The 21228-nt window shown below is 36.8% G+C and overlaps 1 protein-coding gene across 3 annotated transcripts in view; it reads right to left on the bottom strand.

Moving 5' to 3' along the window:
* Positions 1-21228, bottom strand: part of PRR16 (proline rich 16) — a 254553-nt gene that overhangs the window by 67187 nt on the left and 166138 nt on the right. The window contains exon 1 of one of the 3 annotated variants that reach the window (XM_045285302.1): positions 231-348. The exons of the other annotated variants lie outside the window; for them this stretch is intronic. The gene's annotated coding sequence lies outside the window, so the exon portion shown is untranslated. Of the gene's footprint in view, positions 1-230; positions 349-21228 lie in introns of those variants that run through there. 3 annotated transcript variants of the gene reach the window in all.

Here is a 21228-nt window from a genome sequence, read left to right on the forward strand (position 1 = left end):
TGGAAGCATTTGAAATTATAATAATTGAGATTATAATCTTATATCCATATGATCAGTTTATAAATAACACACATTCTTTTTCCAAAATAAAACTGCTTTAAATGTATTTTACTGATGTTCAATTACAACATAATTATATTGCATTAAAATTACTACCTTCATCATACTTTTTTTGTGAATGGACATTTTAAATTCAATCATTAAAGATGTAGTCACATTGAATAAAATACCTTATCATTTGATCTTCCTTTGGGCCTACTTTGCTATTCCTTGAGGTTTTAATATTTTCTGCTTTCTTTTTGATTGAGATTTTTCTCTGCTTTGTCTAGTCACTGCTGTTGAGTTTGTTTGTTTACATCCTTGATGTATTTGTATGATTTTCTGTAAATGAATTCCGGGACAGGTAGACCTATAGAGACAGGAATTGGATTAATAATTGCCTAAAGGCATGGCAGGGGAGGATGGGGAGCTAGCAACGAGTACAGGAAGAAAATTTTCTGAAATTGATTTTTTGATGATTGCACAAATCTTATTATTGAACAATGAAAATGTTTGATATGTGAAATTATATCCCAATTTTGAAAAATAACCCAGGTCTAATGTAAAGACCATTCCAGCTCCAGGAAATTTAGATGTGCCTTATATTCTCAAAGCATCTCACCTTTCAGTGTGCTTACAATAGACTCTCATGCAGTGTTAGAATTAAAGAAGGGCTTGAAGAAGTTCATTGAAAAATTCCATTATCTTTTAATTCTTGTTTTTCCATGAAATTTTGAAGTCCCCTCATAAAGGCTAAGTATCTAAATTGTGCATATGTTATATTGTTAATATGATTTTGTAATATGATTTTGTTTGTTCTATTGAAATTCTTCTCTCAAAATAACTCAAATCATTGTAAGGATTTTTTAGTCAAATATATTGTGTATACGGTTTCATCTTTCTTACTTTGGGAACATTATTAAGAATGACCAATCTGTAGAAAAGGACATCAGGTTAATAGTTGAAGGCTGTGACTGGTAGGTTTTGTGTCAGCCTGGCTGGCCCAGTTATTAGTGGTTTGTTTGGCAGTTAGGGCCTATTAATTCCCCATGATGTGACCTATCACAAGGTAATCAACTTCATACTGGGATTCGCTTTTGGTAGACAGTCAGTTGCAAGAAGCTCAAGGGTAGGTTATAACCCACTTACTCCAGTGAAAGCCTTGATGCAAATGAAAGTTCCCTTGGGGTTATGGTCTACACCCAGATGCTGTGGAAATGCTTGCTTGAACCTGTTTCATGATCATGGAGTTCCAGTTTTTTGAACTTGAGGCAACAGCTGGCAATATTACCTGCTGATCCTGAGAACCGTCAGCCTGCCATCTGAGCTGCCAACAAGCCTGCCAACCTTGTTGTATTCATTCACATCTCTCTTCACCAATCTGAGCTGCTGACTTTGGATTCATATTGCTCTATAACCACTGTCCTGTGATTTCCCCTGCCTATCTTGGGTTCATCAGCTCTAAGCCACACTACTCAGTGGACGCCTCCAGCATAATATCTGCCCTACAGACTTGGAAGCTACCTGGACTTGAGCAGAGTTGCCTATTTGTACAAATGTGTGTCATTTCCTTGATATAACTTCCTTCTCTCTCTCTCTCTCCCCATATATATATACACATACACACACATATCTATTCATACATACACAAAATTATATAGTTTTATAAATACTAATGGTTTTGATTCTCTGCAGTATCCAAACACAGGGATCAACAAAAAATTGGGAAATCCTTAATGAGATGGATCGACACAGTGGCTGCAATAAGGGACTCTAACATTATGAACCACTCTAAGTACGGTACAGGATGGGCAAGACTGTTTTTTTACCTGGACAGGCACCATAAGACCGACCTGACTTGATGTCACCTAGCAACAACAGGCAGCTGTTGAATGTATCTTCATTTTAAACGACCACATAGTGAGCAACTTCTGAATGATCTTGGTGAAATAACTCGCCTTGCCTCTATTTCTACAATTTAAAAATAGTTACTGTTATTCTTGTCACTATCAGGGACATTCAAAAAGAATTCATATATCTGAATAAAATCGTAGGAGGAGGATTTAATATAACAGTATCTCTCAGCACTTCTGTGCCTTTATGAGTTACTTTGAATGCCTTTCAAAACAAACAAACAATGAAGCTGCTAAATCAGGGTTCTTTTAAGAGACATCTTTTCTAAAGGTGTGTGGGAGAGGATGAGCTGAAAATCAGCAAAAGAGAGAAAAATGCAAAGGTAGGGGAAATATATTTAGATAAGATAAATGAAATAAAAAGGAAATTCAAATGATAAATTATTTTCTTCTGAATCTAATTCCATCTATGTCAAAGAAAAAGAAGTACTCGAGGTATGAGTTCGCAGTGTGAGGCGCTCTGAGTCGAACCAGACTCGCTGAGCCCCTCTTAGAGCCATCACCACCCCGCCATGGATCATCCTAAGCCTGGCTCCGTTTGCGCCTGTTCTACAGACGTTTTGTCAACTCATCATATTGCAAAGTCTCACTCGTGTTGAACATCCACTGTACTGAGAATGATGCCCTTCTCCGAGGAATGTCACGCGTGATGGATGTGGACAAAGTACAGCAGGGGAAATGTCTGCATCCTCTCTTCTAAGGAGCAATCTGGCTGTACTTCTTCAAAGACTGATTTGTTTATTTTTTGGCAAATTTTCATCAACATCATAATTCCAGTGAATCAGCCCTTCTGGAGTCTTCCTTGTTCACTGCTATGCGTTCACAGGTATGTGAGGTGACATAAAATACCATGGTTTTGGTCAAGTACACCTTAGTTTTTAAAGTGATATTTTTGTTTTTAAAACTGTAAAGATGCCATGACCCCAATTCTACCTTACAAATCTTGCTACCCCAGAGGATGTACACTGGTACAGATAAGAGCTGGACACACAGGGAATCCAGGACAGATACATCTCTCAGGACCAATAATGAGAGTAGTGATACCAGGAGGGGAAGGAGAAGGTGGGGCAAGAAGGGGGAACCGATCATAATGATCTACATATAACCTGATCTGCGGGGGATGGACAATAGAAAAGTGGGTGAAGGGAGACAGAGGTCGGTGTAAGAGCTGAAAAATAATAATAAATTATATATTATCAAGGGTTCAATGAGGGAGGGAAATGAGCTGATACCTGGTGCTCAAGTAGAAAGAACATGTTTTGGAATGATGATGGCAACATGTACAAATGTGCTTGTCACGATGAATGGATTGTGTGTGATAAGAGCTGAAGAGTCCCCATTAAAATATTTTTTTTTTAAACCTGTAAGGAGGTACTGTATGGAACATTTGCCAGTTTTTATACATTATTTCTTGGCTGCTATTTCCATGAGCATTGACTGTGAATCCAAGAAAAATGAAATATTTGGCACCTTCAGTTGTTTCAATTATCATGATGTTACTTATTAATCCAACTGTAAGAATTCTGTTTCCTCTAGATTGAGGCTTAATGTCAAAGGCCACAGCTTCTGATTTTCATCTTTATAAACTCCAGCTTTTTGGATTAGTTGATCAGTATACAGATGTAATAAATATGCTATAAATATGCTACATTATGCAACCATTATCATACCCTTCCTCAGTTCAAAACCACACAGTATCTTTATGCTCTGTTTGAACAACTGTTTCATAATCCATGTACAGAGTCAATATAAGCACAATTAAGTGTTCTGAAATTCCCATTAGTCACAATGTTTCTATAGTGTCTTATGTTCCACATAACCAAATGGCTTTTCACAGGTTATAAATCACAGGTAAATATCTTTCTGTCATTTGCTGATCTTAGCCACAATACATTTGATATTAACCTAATACCTTTCATTCTATCACTTCTTCTGAATCTGTCTACAATGTTTGGCAGTTCCTGTTGATGGACTATTGTAATAATTTTGTAATTACCTTCAACAAAATTTTATTTGTATGTGATACTAATTATATAATTTGATTATTTCCATATTCTTTAGGATCTTCTTTTTTTAGAATGGGCACAACATGAATCTATTCTAGTGAGATGATTGGGTAGCTATCTTAAAAATATATTGATAATGGATTAGCAAGTAGTTCTAGGATTCCATTCATTTATTCTAATATCTCAAATCTCCATTAGTTCCTGGAGTCATAGTTTTTGCCACTGTCCTCAAGTGAAGCTTGGGATACTTCCTTAAATAGCATCATTTCTTGATAATATGCTACTTCAATAAATGGATCAATATGGCACTATTTTGGCACAATAAGTCTGTATATTGTGTCTACCTTGTTTTGATGCTTCCTATGGCATTAAAATATGTCACCCATGTTGTTGTCAAATTTTAGTTCAGACCCATAGTGGTTCTATGTAAAACAGAACAAAATATTGCTTTGTCTTGTAAACTCATCCTGTTGAGGGTGTTCCTCTTTTTCAATGTCCCATTACTTTACCAAGCATAGTGTCCTTTGCCAGGGCATGATTTCTCCTGATCACACATCCAAATACAAGCAGCACGGTCTTGTCAGTTTTGCTTGTGAAGGGCATCCTAACTGCACATCTTATAAGACAGACTTGTTTCTTCTTTTATATTTTCACAGTACTTTCAATACATCAGCACTATAATTGAAAGCCACTGATTTTTCTCTGCTCTTCCTTATTCACATTCTAATTTTCACATGCATATGATGCAATTGAAAATACTGTGCCTTGGGTCAAAAGCACCTTAGTCCTCAAAGTAACATCTTTGCTTTCAAAACTTTTAAGAGGTCTTGTGCAGCAGATTTGACCAATGCAATGCATTATTTGATCTCTTGACTTCTGCATCGATGAGCATTGATTGTGGACTCAAGCAAGACAAATCTTTCATAACTTCAATCTTTTCTCTGTTGATCATATTTCCTACTGATCCAGCTGTGAGGGTTTTGGTTTTCTTAACATTAAGTTGTAATCTGTATCGAAAGCTGCAATCCTTGATCTTCCTTAGCAAGTGCCTTAAGTCCTTTTCACTTTGTGGATGGAAGGTTGTTCTGTCTGCATAGGTTGTTAATAACTCTTCTTCCAATCTTGGCACCCCAGTCTTCTCCATAGAATCCAGGTTCTTGGATTATTTGCTCAACATAAACATGGAATAACTATAGTGAAAGGATACAGCCATGATGTGCACTTTCTTGATATTAAATCATGCAGTATTGCTTTGTTCTGTTTGCACAATTGCATCTTGATTCATATACAAGTTCCAAATGAGCACAATGAAGTGTTCTGGAATTTCCATTCTCCTAAATATTATCCAGAGTCTGTGATGATCCACACAGTCAAACTCCCTGTCATAGACGAAACAAAAACAAATCCCAAAAATCATCTTTCCAGGACTGTCTGCTTTGAACCATGATCCATCTGAGCTTGGCAATGATGTCTTTTGTTGCACTTCCTCTTCTGCATCCAGATTGAACTTTTGGCAGTTCCCTGTCAATGTCCTGCTGCAACTGCTGTTGCAGGATCGTCAACAAGGTTTCATTTGCACGTGATACAAATTATATTGTTCTATAGTTTGAGCATTCTGTTGGGTCACATTTCTTTAGAATGGGTATAAATATGGATCTTTTCCAGTCAGTTAGACAAGTAGCTGTCTTATAAATTTTCTGCCTAGACAGATGAGGGTTTCCAGTGCTTCATCAGTTTGTTGAAGCATTTCAGTCGGTATTCCATCAATTCCTGGAGCCTTATTGTACATGAGTGCTTTCAGTGCAGCTTGAATATCTTCCTTCCGCACCTTTGGTTCTTGTTTGTATACTACCTCTTGAAATGGTGGTATATCAAATAGTTCTTTTTAGTGCAGTGACTCTATGTTTTTTTTCCATATTCTTCTGATGCTTCCTGTACCAGTCAATGTTTTGCTCATGGAATCTTTAAATATTAAAAAATCAAGGATTAATTTTTTCTGATATGCTAAGCATGGTCTTCCTTTTAGATTGTCTAACCCTAGACCTTCACACATTTCATTATAATATTTGGCTTTGTCTACTTGAGTTTCCCTTTGAAATTTTCTGTTCAGCTCTGTGACTTCGTCGCTTCTTCATTTGTCTTAGCTACTTTACAATTAAGAGTTAGTTTCAGAGTCCCTTCTGACACCCACTTTGATCTTTTCTTTCCTGTCTTTTTAAGGACCTTTAGCTTTCATTATACAGGATGTTCACTATGTCCTTCCCCAGCTCATTCTCTCTGCTGCCATTAGTGTCCAATTAGTCAAATCTACTCTTGAACTGTTCTCCCAATACAGGTCAGGACACTCAAAGTCAAATTTTAGTTCTTGTGGGCTTCTTTTAAATGTCTTCAGCTTCAAACTGAACTTATACATGAACAATGGATTGTTCCACAGCCAGTCCCTTGTCGGGTTTTAACTGCTGTTATTGAGCTTATCCATCATCTCTTGGCACAGAAAGAGGAAATTTTGATTTCTGGGTATCCCACCCTTATTCTTGGAAACAACAATAAAGGTCTTAGCAATAAAGAAATAGTTGGTCGTACAAAACCCTATCTGCATTCCTCAGCTTCTTTTCCAGCATTGAGTGCATATTTTTCCAATTACCATTCTTTCCTCTTTATTTCCAATGTTTGCATTCCAATTACCAATAATTGCCAATGTACCTTGAGTGCATGTTTGATCAGTTTCAGACTGAGGACATTGGCAACATTCTTCAGTTGTCTTAATCCGTATCTTTTAGTGGTTGGTGTATGAATTTGAATTATAATTGTATTCACTGGATTTCCTTTAAGGCAATAGATATTATCCTACCACAGACAGCACCGCTCTTCAAGCTTTTGTACTTGATATTTGAAATTTCCTTTTTGATGATAGCACTAGTCTTCTTGAATTTGTCACTGGTGGCATAATAAATCATATGACTCATTCAAATGGGGCAATACCAGTCTGTCTCATATTACTAACACCTAGCATATTGATCTTTCTGTATTACATTTCATTTTTGATGACTTCCAAATTTTCTAGATTCATACCTTGTACATTTCATTTCCAATTATTAATGTTTTCAGCAGTTTCTTCTCATTGTGAGTGATGTCCCATCAGCATATGAATATCTGAAGGCTTTACACTTGAACACTTTGCTTTGATCACAACATTATGAATGATTACTTTGAGACTATAGCTCTTCCTCAGTCATCTTTTGAACCTGTCTAACTTTTGGCACTATAGCTGACAACATTCTGCTGATATTGCTGATGTTTCAATAACTGACGATATCCTGCTGCTATTCATAAGACTTTCCATGGCTAATTCCTCAGGAGTAGACAGCTTATTCTTTTTCCCTCCTCTGTTGTTAATGTGGAAACTCTGCTGAAGCCTGTTCTCTCTGGGTGACACTGCTGGTATTTGAAATATTGGTGACACAGCTTCCAGCATCACAGCAGCATGCAAACCATCATAGTGTGGCAAACACATTTTCCCCATAGAAACATTCACTATTGAAGCCGGACGCTTGATAGGTTCCCTTCCTTCCTTTCAGCATGAGAGACGTCCGGCTAGGCTTCATGTCTGTTTCCTCACTCCAGGTCTCTGTGCATTTCAAGACTTTACATCGTCTTCTAGAGTCACCCTTTGAAGTATTCCGTTCAGCGTTTTCTTCATTAATTCTTCCATCCACTTTTGATTCTCTTGGTAATGGAGCATATTTCAGTGTTATCTTTTCTGACATAGATTTTGACATTTTCTGTCATGACCTTTTGTATTCTTCATACATGATACCCTTAATGTGGTTCCATAACCTCTGTGGTTTTCTGTGATTAGTGTTAAATGTATTCTTGAGATGCTCTCCAATTTCAGATGGGACCCGCTAAAGGCATTATCTTCGGTCTTGTACCCACATATCAATGATCTTCAGCTTTACGTTGAACTTGCATCTGAGAAATTAATCGTCTGTTCAACTGTCAGTCCATGGCCTTCCCTTTGCTCTTCATATTGAGCTTCCATATTGTCTCTTTCTACAGATGTAGTTTTTGACTCATGTCTCCTCTATCCCATGACGTTCACATGTACAATCAGTGTTCATGTACCTCAACAAGGCATTTTCAATTTATAGGATGTTGTCTTGTGAAATTCTGTAATGGGGTCACCACACTGTTTGAAAACAAGGCCATATTTTCAGACCACAATCTCTCTTCTTCATTTCTAAGTTTTTAAATTAATTATCAGCACTTATTAATGCATACTGATTGCATGTTGGATAAAGCTGAGATTGCAGAAGTTATTAGATACCTTAAATGTCTTGTATATTAATTTTAGCGTGTACTTTTAAATAATATTTCATTTAAATAATATTTCATTTGCTATATTTTTGGATGTTGGAATATTCATTTTAACACCAAATGTGATGCCATTTCTTTTCAATTTGTCATTACTGGCATATTAAATCTTAAATTTTGTCCTATTCAGAGTGACTATAATAATCAATTCATTCAATTTATTAATACCTCAGGCCTTAACCTTTTAAAATTCCATTTCATTTTTTAAAAATTATTCTAGATTCATACTTTATATTTTCTATATGCTAACCATTAATGACTATTTGTACCTTTTATTTCTCATATTCAAGTCATTAAAGTCAATTCTACTTTGAGAAAGCAGTTCTTCTGCAGCAGAATTCTGATTGCTTCCAAATGTGAGGGGATCAACTTCCATTACTCTGTTCCATGATGTTCTGTTTTTGTTCATAAGTACCACAGCACCATGCATGCCGACACTGTATAGCATGGTGTACAGTGACAGATGAATGGTGGTCATATAAAACCACACATGAAATTAGTATTATTAACATGCCTCAGAATGACCATTTCAAAACATCAATTCTTATTTCCCTATGGTGATAAAGATGCATCTGCATTTTGAAACAATTAAATGTTCCTTTCAATTTCATGTTTAAAAAGACAACCCAACAACAACAGAAAATGCATTATCCACTTGATCTGAGTTGCTGATGGTTGCACTGAATGGCTGCATATGGATTTTGTGTTGACAGTTTTTACCTTCCCAGAAGAAGCTGGGAGAGCGGCCCAGGGCCTCTTCTGAAAGACACAGTCGTGAACACCCAGTCTGACACATGGGCTTGTGATAAATTGGGATTGACCTCATGGCAACTAAACAGAAAATTATTTTATTTTTTCTTCTTTTCCTATTTTTTTATGAGGAAAAAAACAATTCAAACATTAAGGATTCATTAATTTACTGGTAGGTCTGGGTATTTATCCAATACATAGATCAAGTACTTAAAAGATCTGCAAAACACCTATTTTCCACAATAGACCAGAGTAGGTAAGCCTGAAGCTTTTCTGAAAATGAATCTCAAAAATTGCTCAAAAAATGAGAATGCCAGTAATAGAAACACAAGCCATTGAGCTGCTAGCGTGGAAGGTGGCTTTTTGGAGTCTGTGTGTGACATCCATGTGAACACTGCAGTGAAGACTCCCCACACCAAAACAGGATCTTAGAACAGTTGGTTAGCCTATGTATGGCCCTAGACAGGACAAGGAAACATGTATGTACCTATTTAAAGTAGAAGACAGGAGGACTGCCTTTGTTCTGGTTGCTTTTATCCATAATTAAAAAAAAATTCAACTGGGTTTAACATTCTGATTTGCATATCTTGAGAACCTCAGCTCAGGGGAGTATGAGCCCACTGTGACCCCAGAACAGAGTCGTGCTTACACAGGAGTAAATAACAGATGTAAAGGCAAGCCAAGCATAAGTTAGGTTTTGAAATATTAAGATGACCAGACAATCAAAAAATCAGAGCTCATAAAGAAAAACATGAATAATGAAAAAACAATAATTCCACAACCAGAGTCATTGTAATGAAATGGCAGATGACCAAAAACAAACAAACCAACACCCAGAAACTTAAAACCCCTGGGAGGAAAACAGATTAAGTTCTAAGGCATAGAACATTGAGAAGAAAGTTCAGACTTCTCAACAGCAACAGTGAAAGCCTGATTGGAAAGCATTAAATGTTGAGGACTCTGTCTATCTAGAATCATACGCGCCATAAATTGTCATCTGAGATGATTAGCAAATTAAAAATATTCAAAAAATGAATAAATCAATAAACTCATGCAGTAGTTGATCGTAATTGAAAGAACTAAAGGATGTACTTTGGTAATATGGAAATTGAGTCAGATAAGTACACAACGCAAAAATTGCAATGGAATTGAGAAGCGTGTCAGTAAATCTAAATATATATTGGCAGTATAAAACAAAAATTAAATAATGCATATTTTAGGAAATACAAAAAATGTTAGTAAAGAATTATGAAGAATTAAAACATTCTAAATATGTTACTTTTTGGTTATTTATAAGAATAAACTTTTGAAATCAAATATGCACATTAAAAATTGAAGTGCAATCTGCAAAGGACAGAAAAAATGTGTACTTTTCCACCAATTATTGGAATTCAACAAAGAAAATCAGAGGTACTTTCTGTTAAAGGGGAAGCTGATAGTTATAAGTACATACAATACAATAAAATAGATAAGTAAGCTATATTTTAGGGAAATCTAATCAAATGTGCCAATGTTCCATACCATATACCCTTTGCAATCTTTTAGAAGAGGGGAGGGGAATGGGCTAATAAATGTACATGTTTCTTTGACTTTAAAAAACACAATGCTGAGCTTTGCCAAAAGGCCTCAACAGACACAGAATCCGTTATTCAAGAAATGCACAGAGAGCTCTAACAAGTGCCTGCAAACTTGCCAATACATGTGCTTTACATTAAGTCCACCCCACCCAGTCTCGCTTACAGCTAAAAAAAACTGTCTTAAATACAAAATAAATGTAAGCAGAAAATGTTTACAAAATTCCTCTGAATACTGCCTTTTTGAAAAGATACCCATCTTTGTTCCCTTGCTGTCAGCACATCAGTCTCTGAATACAAAAAAACAAAAAAAGCAAAAAGCACGAAGTGAAAACAAGAGTGCTGCAAATGAAAAACAAAGCTTGGCATTCACCCTCCCAGGGAACAAGCCATCTGCACACGTAAGAGCATAAATTCACAAGATAATCAAAGAAGCTGAAAAGTGGCTTGAGGACTGGTGCCCATGGTACTCTTAAACACAGCTATAGGTCCCACAGAAAGAGGGCAACACAGTTAATGCATATACTAAGAACAGGTCAAGAGATGTTCTACATCTTTTAAACAAAGAAAAGAATACATTTTATTTTTAATAAGGACTAAAGAGGGGAGTGAATGGAGCTTTTGACAGTTTTCTTTAGTAGTCAGTTACTGAGTACACAATGAATGGACTGGGATTTAAGTTCCTTAAACACTAGGAAATGTGCCATTTGGAATATTTTTGGAGAAAAATAACTTGGAGATAAAACAGAGTCCAATTTTATCTTTTATAAAACAACAGGTTATTCTCGCTTTTGCTATGATGCAAGACAAACCAGCGCAATATTTACATAGTCAGAAATATATCCTTACTTTTTTCCTTTCTAAGATTAAAATTCAGGAATGAAAAAAAGGATGTGCTTGAGAGCATTATTTTTAAAATTTTAATTTATGTTTTATTTATTTTAAAAATCATCTTATTGTGGGCTCTTACAGCTCTTATAACATACCATATATTAATTGTATCAAGCATATTTGTACATATGTTTCCATGGGAGAGTTGAGGAAGGAGGGGGAAAAAGAGAGCGTATATCAAAGGCTTAAATAGAGAGCATTATTTTCATTACATATGGTGTGAGGTATAGAGTTTTGCTTTTCTTTAAATGACTATTAGAAATTGATTGATAAAGGCACATTAAAAATATATTAAAATGCATTAGTCCCAAATCTACTGCTTCGAGTGTTATCTATGACTATGGGGAAATAAAAAACACTTTGTTCTATTAAACTGGCATTCCATGACCTCCCCATCACGATGGCATAAGCAAGTGTGGTGAAGAAAGCTGATGGTGCCCAGCTATCAAAAGATATAGCATCTGGGGTCTTAAAGGCCTGAAGATAAACTAGTGGCCATCTAGCTGAGAAGCAACAAAGCCCATATGGAAGAAGCACACCAGCCTCTGTGTTCATGAAATGTCGATGGGATCAGGTATCAAGCATCAAAGAACAAAAAAATCATATCAATGTGAATGAGAGGGAATGGGGAGTAGAGACCCAAAGTCCATCTGTAAGTAACTGGCCATCCCTTACAGAAGAGTCACGGGGAGAAGATGAGCCAGCCAGGGTGTAGTATAACACCGATGAAGCATACAACTTTCCTCTAGTTCTTTAATCCTTCCTACATCCCACTATCATGATCCCAATTCTACCTTACAAATCCGGCTACACCGGAGGATGTACACTGGTACAGATATGAGCTGGAAACACAGGGAATCCAGGACAGAAACTCCTCAGACCAATACTGAGAGTAGTGATACCAGGAGGAGAAGGGGAAGGTGGGGTAGAAAGGGGGAGCCTATCACAAGGATCAACATATAACCCCTTCCCTAGGGGATGGACAACAGAAAATTGGGTAAAGAGAGGTGTCGGACAGTGTAAGATATGACAAAATAATAATAATTTATAAATTATCAAAGGTTCATTGGGGCAGGGAAGGAGGGGGGAAAATGAGGAACTGATACCAAGGGCTCAAGTAGAAAGCAAATATTTTGAGAATGATGATGGCAACAAATGTACAAATGTGTTTGACACGTGTGTATGGATTGTGAGAAGAGTTGTACAAATCCCAATAAAATGATTTTTAAAAGAAAGCAAGGTAATGTTATGATAGTAATGCAACTGGTTAAGGACTCAGCTAAGATGTCTGCATTGGCTCAATCACACAGTACTGGCTAAATTGTTATTTCAAAAAAAGAATGCAGAGTAGAAGGATCATGTATGAACGTATGGCTGAGTCCAGGACAAAAGTAGCAGCAGGCTGACCTCAACCATTGAAAGGCTGCATGACTTATACTTACCCCCTATGAGACTCTATTTTCTAATCTGTAAAATAATGACAACAGTAAATGACTACCCTGCATGTCTTACAAATTTGAAGTAGAAGAAAATTATATAGAACAACTGAAATGAAAATGTTGAGTATAAAATGATATATTATTTATTTTTGCTGAATATAATTCAGAAATGGTTGCAGCAGTACATCAACAAGGAACTGCCAGAAATTTAAGCCAAATTAAAAAGAATACAAATGAACAAGTGGTATCAATGTTGATATAAGTTGGATTTTGACCGAAGCAGGAAATACATGATGCATGTATGGGTCATGAAAAATTATGGACAATTTATTAGGCTCGATCAGTCTTTAAAGAAGGACATCATGTTTGGAAAGTAAAAATTTCACCAAAAAAAGGGAGATTTTCAATGAGATGGATTGATATAGTGGCTGTAACAATGTGTTACATAAAAATATAGAAACAATTTTAAGGGTGAAGCCAGACAAGAAGTGGTTTTGCTTCTGTTGAACATGGGATGGTTGTCAGGCTGAACAGAGTCTATGGCATCTAACAACAATGACAATACCCGGGCCAAAGGTTTTGTATTTTGCCATGAAAATCTTACTCTATACTGTGATGGGCTTACAATCAAAAGTGTTTATTTGAGGAAACACAAGTGAATGCAAAAACATAATTCACTTCCAAACTCACATGATTCATTTTGTGGTATTAAAAATAAACTATATCAGTATATTATTATGTTCCCTTAGGAATAAAGAGTTTCATTTTACTGCTAATTTATATTTTATACAGATGTAAAATTATTTTCCATTTCTATCTGCTAGTTATGGAGAGAGCATAGGTACATTATTGGATTACTGAATGTAGGCTTTTGATCTTGATGATCAGTCTTCTCTATCCTTGTTATTACAATACGGTCTGGAATACAGAACATCTGGACTATTATCCAGTTTTTCTTTCTTTTCAGGTTGTACATGTATATGGACTACAATGCATTCATATTTAAATGTACACATATCTATTACTAAATGGTTTTAGTTAAATTTGCAAATTTGTGCAAATATCGCCGTTCTTCAATTTTAGAATATTCCAACCATCTCAGACCCATCTATTCTTGTTCTAACCTTAAGTCTCAGAAAATCCATCATCTGTTTTGAACTCTACATATACACCTTTTCCAGGTATTGCATATAAATGTAATTATATGCACTCTATTTTGTGCATCTAGCTTCTTTCAATTTTCATAATGCTTTTGAAATTCATTTATGTAGTTGCACTAATGGTATTCAATTGTATGGATAACTACTATGCTTTTAAATCCATTCACCATTTCATGGACACTTACATTTTCCAGTGGTTAGCTCCGACAAAGATGCTGACTATGAGCATTGTAATCCAGTTATTTAGATATAACCATATCTATTTGTTTACTCAGCCTTGAGGAAATCGGTACCAAGCTAGATATGCAACACATAAATCCATATTATCAATATGTTCTATTGTTGTTTAAACTCTTTCCTATAAAGAGAAACTGCATTGTAAAGTGATTCAGAGCACAGGTTTTGGAATCAGAATAGTTGGATTTACAAACAGGTTCAACTAATTATGAATTATGGAAGTTATTAAGACCCTTAGTTTTCCCTGGTATAAAATATGGTCAAGTGTCTTTATCAGCTTGCTGTGACAGTGAAAGGATTCATGAAGTCTTCAGCATTGTGCTAACAAGAAATTAACTATTATAAGAGCATATATTTATTTCTATATTACAAATATGCTGTGTCATTGGAATAATGAAAGTTAGTTATATTTTAGAACACTGATGAATATATATAAAGATTATTAAACAAGCAATATTAATTAATTAATCATATGTGAGTAACATATAATTATATCAGTCATAGTAATAACTTTTAGTAATGATAAGACAAGATGTTTAGAAGATTTCTGAGTTAATCTTCTTACTAAATGTTGCAACCTTCACTCACCCTCACATAACACAGTACACTAACAAACACAAAGAATAAAATATGTTTTTCAATGGAGGGTGGTAGATTTTCTGTAGAGTCACCACCACTGACTTCAATATAGCATCACTGAATCCAGACATCAAGTAGCAGAGTTAGGTTTCTATCATTCTTCCTTCTACCACATACTCCTGAATACAAAACTAGTCACATCATCCAGAAAGGAATGATGAAGCTTTTCTAACTTAATTTATTGCTTTAAATAAATTTCTAGTACATAAAGTAGGTAAGAGCCTTCTTTTTTTCTTCCAGTTTTCATCTTATTAAAACAGAAATGTTATTTTTATTGTTTTGTCATATTAAACTTGCAATTTTTTAATTCAAAGATCGTTTTATTGTGGCTCTTACAGCTCTTATAACAAACCATAAATCAATTGTGTCGAGGATATTTATACATATGCTGCCATCATTATTTTCTAAACATTTACTTTCTGTTGAGTCCTTGATATAGCTCCTCGTTTTTCCCACCACCCTTCCCTTGTGACCCCTTGATAAATTATAAATTATTATATTTTTAATATCTTACACCAACCATTGTCTCTCTGTAGTCCATCCCCCTGGAGGGAGGTGGGTGTGTTGTGCATCAATCATTGCCATCAGTATCCTCTTCCTCCCCTCTTCTCCCCACCGTATTCTACCCTCCAGGTGCCGCTACTCCCATTCCTGTCCCTTGATTCCACATGTCCTGAGCTCTGGTCTCTTATCTGTACCTGTGCACATGCTCCAGTGTAGCCCACAGTGAAGGGCAGGACTGGGGTCGTTGTAGTGGGAGGATGCAGAAGCCTGAAGGAACCAGAGGAATATTGTGTGTTTCATCAGTGCTACACTGTGCCCTTGTTGACTCCTCCCTTCCTTGTGATCCTTCTGTAAGGGGATGTCTATTGTCTACAGATGGATTGTGGTTCTCTGCTCCGGCCCCCTTCTTTCTCAACAATATATTTTTGTTTGTTTGGGGTCTTCTGATGCCTGTTACCCGATCCCGTCTACACCTCATGATCACATTCTTAATCTTTGGAAAAATACCTTCATAACAACCCTATGAAGCAGTATCTATTATTTTCGGTTTCAGATGACATACTTGACACAAAGAGAGGCTGAGCACTTTTACAGCCTCGCACAGCTATTAAGCACAGACCAGAGCTTTAAAAGCAAATTGGCACCAGTGTTTATGTTCCCATCACTATGCTCTGCTCCCTTTTTCTCCAAGAGACAGAGTCATTAGACAAACGTTAAAGACATGCCCATGAACAATAAGTGGAAACACAATCAATTTTTGTTCTGCACACAGACCAATTTACTTTAACCATACTCTTTGATGAGCACTACTTTAAGGCACAGGAAAATGTTACTTTCAAAAATGAGAAGCAAGGCACATCTCAATTATATCATTCCTTCAGTCTTTAATGGCATTATATATTTTACATAAATGTGATACTGGTAAAATTCAGTTTTCAAAAGTTCATGAATTTCGTTATACCCTAGAAAGAGCGCTTATTTGATAATAGCAATGTTCTCTTTATATTCAGGCATTGTATAACTATCTGTGAGCTGAAAGAATGGTGGTCCTTTCCAGAATAACTCTCCAAACTTTGAAAGAAATCCTGCACACTCTGTCTGTCATAGATTGTCATGGTGTGTAAAATTTTTAACTTTTTAATTACACAAGCAATAGGCTCATACTTTTAAATAGTTAAAAACTTACAGACAGATGAAATGTAGTACCTTTTAACATTTCTAAAAATCTTCCAAACATCCTGATATACAGATACGAGCTTAAATCAGCATTTTTCTAATTTTTATTAAGAGAATTTCTTTATAACAATTTGAATCAATACAACACTAACAACTTGAATCAACACAATGTTGTAAACAAGTGCTCTTGACATCTAACTAGTTCACAACAAACTAATAGAATTACTTTGGGTTCTTTAGCAGAAATACTACTATAATATAATCTTTGCAATCCATGTCACAGGAAAGATGAGTTGCTAATATTTGATAAAAGGGATTGGTGTAGAAATTATAATACTGTAAAACTACAGCTAAACATTATTATGGGTTCACTATGTACCAGGCATTAAGTAAGCTACAATAATGATCTCATTTAAAGCTTCACACATCCCCAAAGTAGGTATGTATTTATTAACTAGTCTTCTATTTCATAAAGAAAGAAACTGATTAATATGCCCACAACACATAATTTGAAGGAAGTGAAGCCCATATTAAAATAACTGCAATATTTTCAAGGCTTGTTTCCAAATAAACAGTCATCTGAGATGTCAACTAAGTCCACATGGAAGAAGCACTCCAATATCAGTGAGCAAAGGATTTCAAACTATATAATCCAAAGCTGAAGGCAGAAATAGAATAAGAGCCCAAATTGTGAGATTCTGGTTTGCAGAAGGCTATGGATGACAGTTGGAGCCCAAGACACAGTTGTGAGATCTATACAGGAAATAAATATCTGCTGCGTTCCCTCTACACATAATGGAGGGAGGGATGGGAATAAATTGGGTACAGAATTGAGTACATTGGAGAGATGACTATAGGAGCTCAAAATGATAAACCTGATTTAAACAGTTTAAACCTTATCAGTCAAGTCCCCCCCCCCATCCCCACCGCACCCCACCCATACACATTGGGCCTCTGATTTTCAACACTTTCTGTTTTGTTTTTCTTTCTTTTCTCTTAATATTGGGGTTTAGCTTCGATGTATTTTGGCATTAGGGATCGCCCTCTGGAAATTTTGTTATATGTTTTTCTGTACATGGAACCTATGATTGATGATTTTACCGAGACAGCAAGTAGAATGAGCATCCCTGGGGGAGGCAGAGAGGGAGGGTGGTCGTTTTAAGAGAAGATAGCAAGGAGTTCAAAAATAAAGAGAATGTTTTGAAACTGAATGTGGTAGCAATTGTGCAATACTGCTTGATGTGACTGAACTATGGAATGATATGCTATCTGTACTAGCTCCTAATAAAAAAAAGGTTTAGGGAAAAAAAAAAACATAATTGCAATAAAATTCCCCAACATGGGTTCTTGGGCATCCAAGTTAGTTATACATGTAGAATCTCCATAAACATGAGTAAATGCATAATATATAATTACTACATTAACTATTTTAGGAATGGTTCTTGTCAGGTGCCAATGAGTTGGTTCAACCTCATAGAAATCCTATTTACAACAGATCATAACACAACTCCGTCCTGTGCTAGCCTCATAAGCATTTTGTTGAGCCCATTATTGTAGCCATTGCATCAATCCATCTCATTGAGGATCATCCTCTTGTTTGGCTTCCCTTTACTTTACAAAGCATGATTTTCTTCTCTAGGGATTAGTCACTCTTAATATTATGCCCAACATCTGCTAGAAGAGTCTCCTGTTTCTCACTTCTAAGGAGCACTCTCACTGTACTTCCAAGACAGGTTTGTTCACACTCCAGGGTACTCCCAATATTCTTCATCAAAACCAAAATTCAAATGCATCACTTCTTCTTCTGTCTTCTTTATTGAAATGTTTCCATGTTGAGATTGTTCAACAATATTGGAAGTTTTCCCTTATAAATGTCAAGACAGTCTCCTGGCCTGGCAACTAGAAATGATCTACAGTTGTGCCCATTCCAAATAAAGTTAATGGAACAGAATATTTAAATTATCCAGAAGATCATATCACATGTAACTGAAAACTTGGTGGATAATTTAAAAATGAGTTCAACTGTTCTTCAACAGGAAACTTGTTAGAAATTTAAGTCGAATTCAGAAGAGGACACTTAGTAGGAATATCATTGCAATGCCAGATGGATCTTGAGTAAAATCAGATAATATCAGAAACATATTGACTGTATGAATCATAACAAATTATGGGTATTGTAAAGAGTGGAAATTATAGAACCTTAATTGTGTTCATATTGAAACTATACATAGACCCAGAGGCAGTCATTCAAATATAAAAGGGGTATGCTATGAAATTTAAAATAAGTAATAAAATGAATGTTAGGGAGATATCCTTTCACCATATTCATTCAGTCTGCACATAGAGCAAATGATCTGAGAAGATGTGCGAAATGAAGATATGGTTTAAGTTTGGATACAGCTATTAAAAACCCTGGTGGTGAAGTGGTTACCCATTGAGCTGTGAAATGTTAAAGTCAACAGTTCAAAACTACCAGCTTCTCCATGGGAGAAAGACACACTTTCTACTCCCTCAAAGAGTTACAGTCTTGTAAAGTCACAGGGCCATTTTTACCCTGCACTATAGGGTTACTATGGACCAGCATGGACTTGATTGCAATTGTTTTTTGTTTTGTTTTATATTTGCTTGTTTTGGTTAATATACAGCTTGATGAAAGGACTTGAAGCACTTAACGATGAAGCATTAGAATCTTCATTATAGTTTACATATCAGTATTAAAACAAAGAAACACATAAACTTCACACTGGATCAATAAGCAATACAACAATAAATGGAGAAATATTAAAGTTGATAAAGATCGCATTTTACTTGGATTTCTGCACCTAGAAACATCAATTAAGAATTCAAAGAACATGTTACATCTGAAAGTTTTACTGAAAAAGGACATCCTTAAAATGTTAAAGCACAAAGATGTCACCTTGAGAAATAAGTGTGCCTAACCCAAGCCAGGGTATTTTCAATTCTCTCATATGGATGGGAAAGGTGGGAAGTTAATAAAGTAGGAATCGTGCTGTGATGGTTAGGTTTTTTGCTGGGCTGGACTCCTCCCAAGATGTGATCTAACATAGCATGGTCAACTCCATGATGGTATCTTCTGTAAAGCAGCCAAGCAGTTGTGGGTAGAATCCATTTTTCTTAATCTGGTCACAGATTTATAGATTGAGGAAGTTTCATTCAGGGTCTGGCTTATACTTAGTATAAATTCTCAGCATGTGGAAGCCAGCTGCTCCCACCACTGGATTTGGATTCTCAATCTGATTCATTGGCCTCCAAATGCATCATATACCACTCAGATGCCATCAGCAGACTTCTGATATTAGACTTATTCAGCCAATCTTGGCTTGTCTGCCTGCTTCATCTTCCAGCTTTCTGTTCTTCAGACTCTGCAGCTATAGGAGTCAAGTGAAAACTTCCAGGAAGATGGCGACTGAGTAACACATACCAGAGAAACTCCACAGAAATCAGCCCAGGAGAGTTTCTTAGAGGGAAATTCAACATGGCTGGAGCACAGGAGGAGCATCATAAAGATAAGTAGGCACAGACCCAAAAGGTTCTGAGGGGCTGGGACTTTTGGCTTACCACAGTGAAGGCCAGCTAGGGCTTGACCTTAGCCCCGTCAATGTGCCTGCCGGAGCCGGGACCATTTGGAGCCTGAGAGGGGGCTTAATTTCAATACAGCCACAGTTTGCCGCCGCCTGACTAGAGGACAGGGACTTAAGCCTTGCAGCTCCACCAGCAGGGATCAGGACATGGGTACATTGTTACTTTTGTTTCCCTCTCTTCTCTCTATCCCTCTACAGTCTCCACAGGTTGCGCAGGGGCTTTTTCTCAACACAGCAACATTTTGCCGCCACAGGGACTAAACCCTTGCAGGCCCATGGGCAGGGGTCAGGGTTCAGATACATTGTTAATTTTATTTCCCTCTCTTCTCTCTATACCCCCACAGTCTTGGAGGGCTGCCCAGTGGCTTTTTCTCAACACAGCCACAGTTTGCCGCCCCCACCTCTGGACAGGGAATAAACCCTTGTAGCTCCATGGGCAGGGATCCAGACTCTGCTACATTGTTACTTTTGTTTCCATCTCTTCTCTATATCTCTGCACAGTCTCAATGGGCTTACTTTTTCATTTTTTTCTCCTCTTTCTGTCTTTCGTGTTCTCTCACACTCTATTGCTGACTTCCAGACCACTCCCCTTAGCCTAGGGCATTTGTACCTGTGTCACACCCAGATAGATGAACTCCACCCTGTGCAGCTAGCCTGAGGCTGGGGAAAGTCCTGCCAACCTCCACCAGGGGATACTCCGCCAAAATTCTTACCAGGTAATTCCTACCTGTGTGCCTGGGGGCCTAAGGTAGCTCGGCCAACACTCATCAACATTCCAAGTTGCTGCAGGAACCTCTGCCCAACCTCCGCAACACCAACGCAGGAAACCCACCAGCCTGCTGGGGCACTCCCCTGAGAGGGAAGCCACAGGAGGATAAAGTGGTAGGTTAACTCCATAGTGAAACTAGCTGTAGGCAGTTCGAA

Source organism: Echinops telfairi, unplaced genomic scaffold (genome assembly GCF_000313985.2).
Source record: "Echinops telfairi isolate 266 unplaced genomic scaffold, ASM31398v2 ScPeMD7_7469;HRSCAF=8507_1, whole genome shotgun sequence".
Classification (NCBI taxonomy): domain Eukaryota; kingdom Metazoa; phylum Chordata; class Mammalia; order Afrosoricida; family Tenrecidae; genus Echinops; species Echinops telfairi.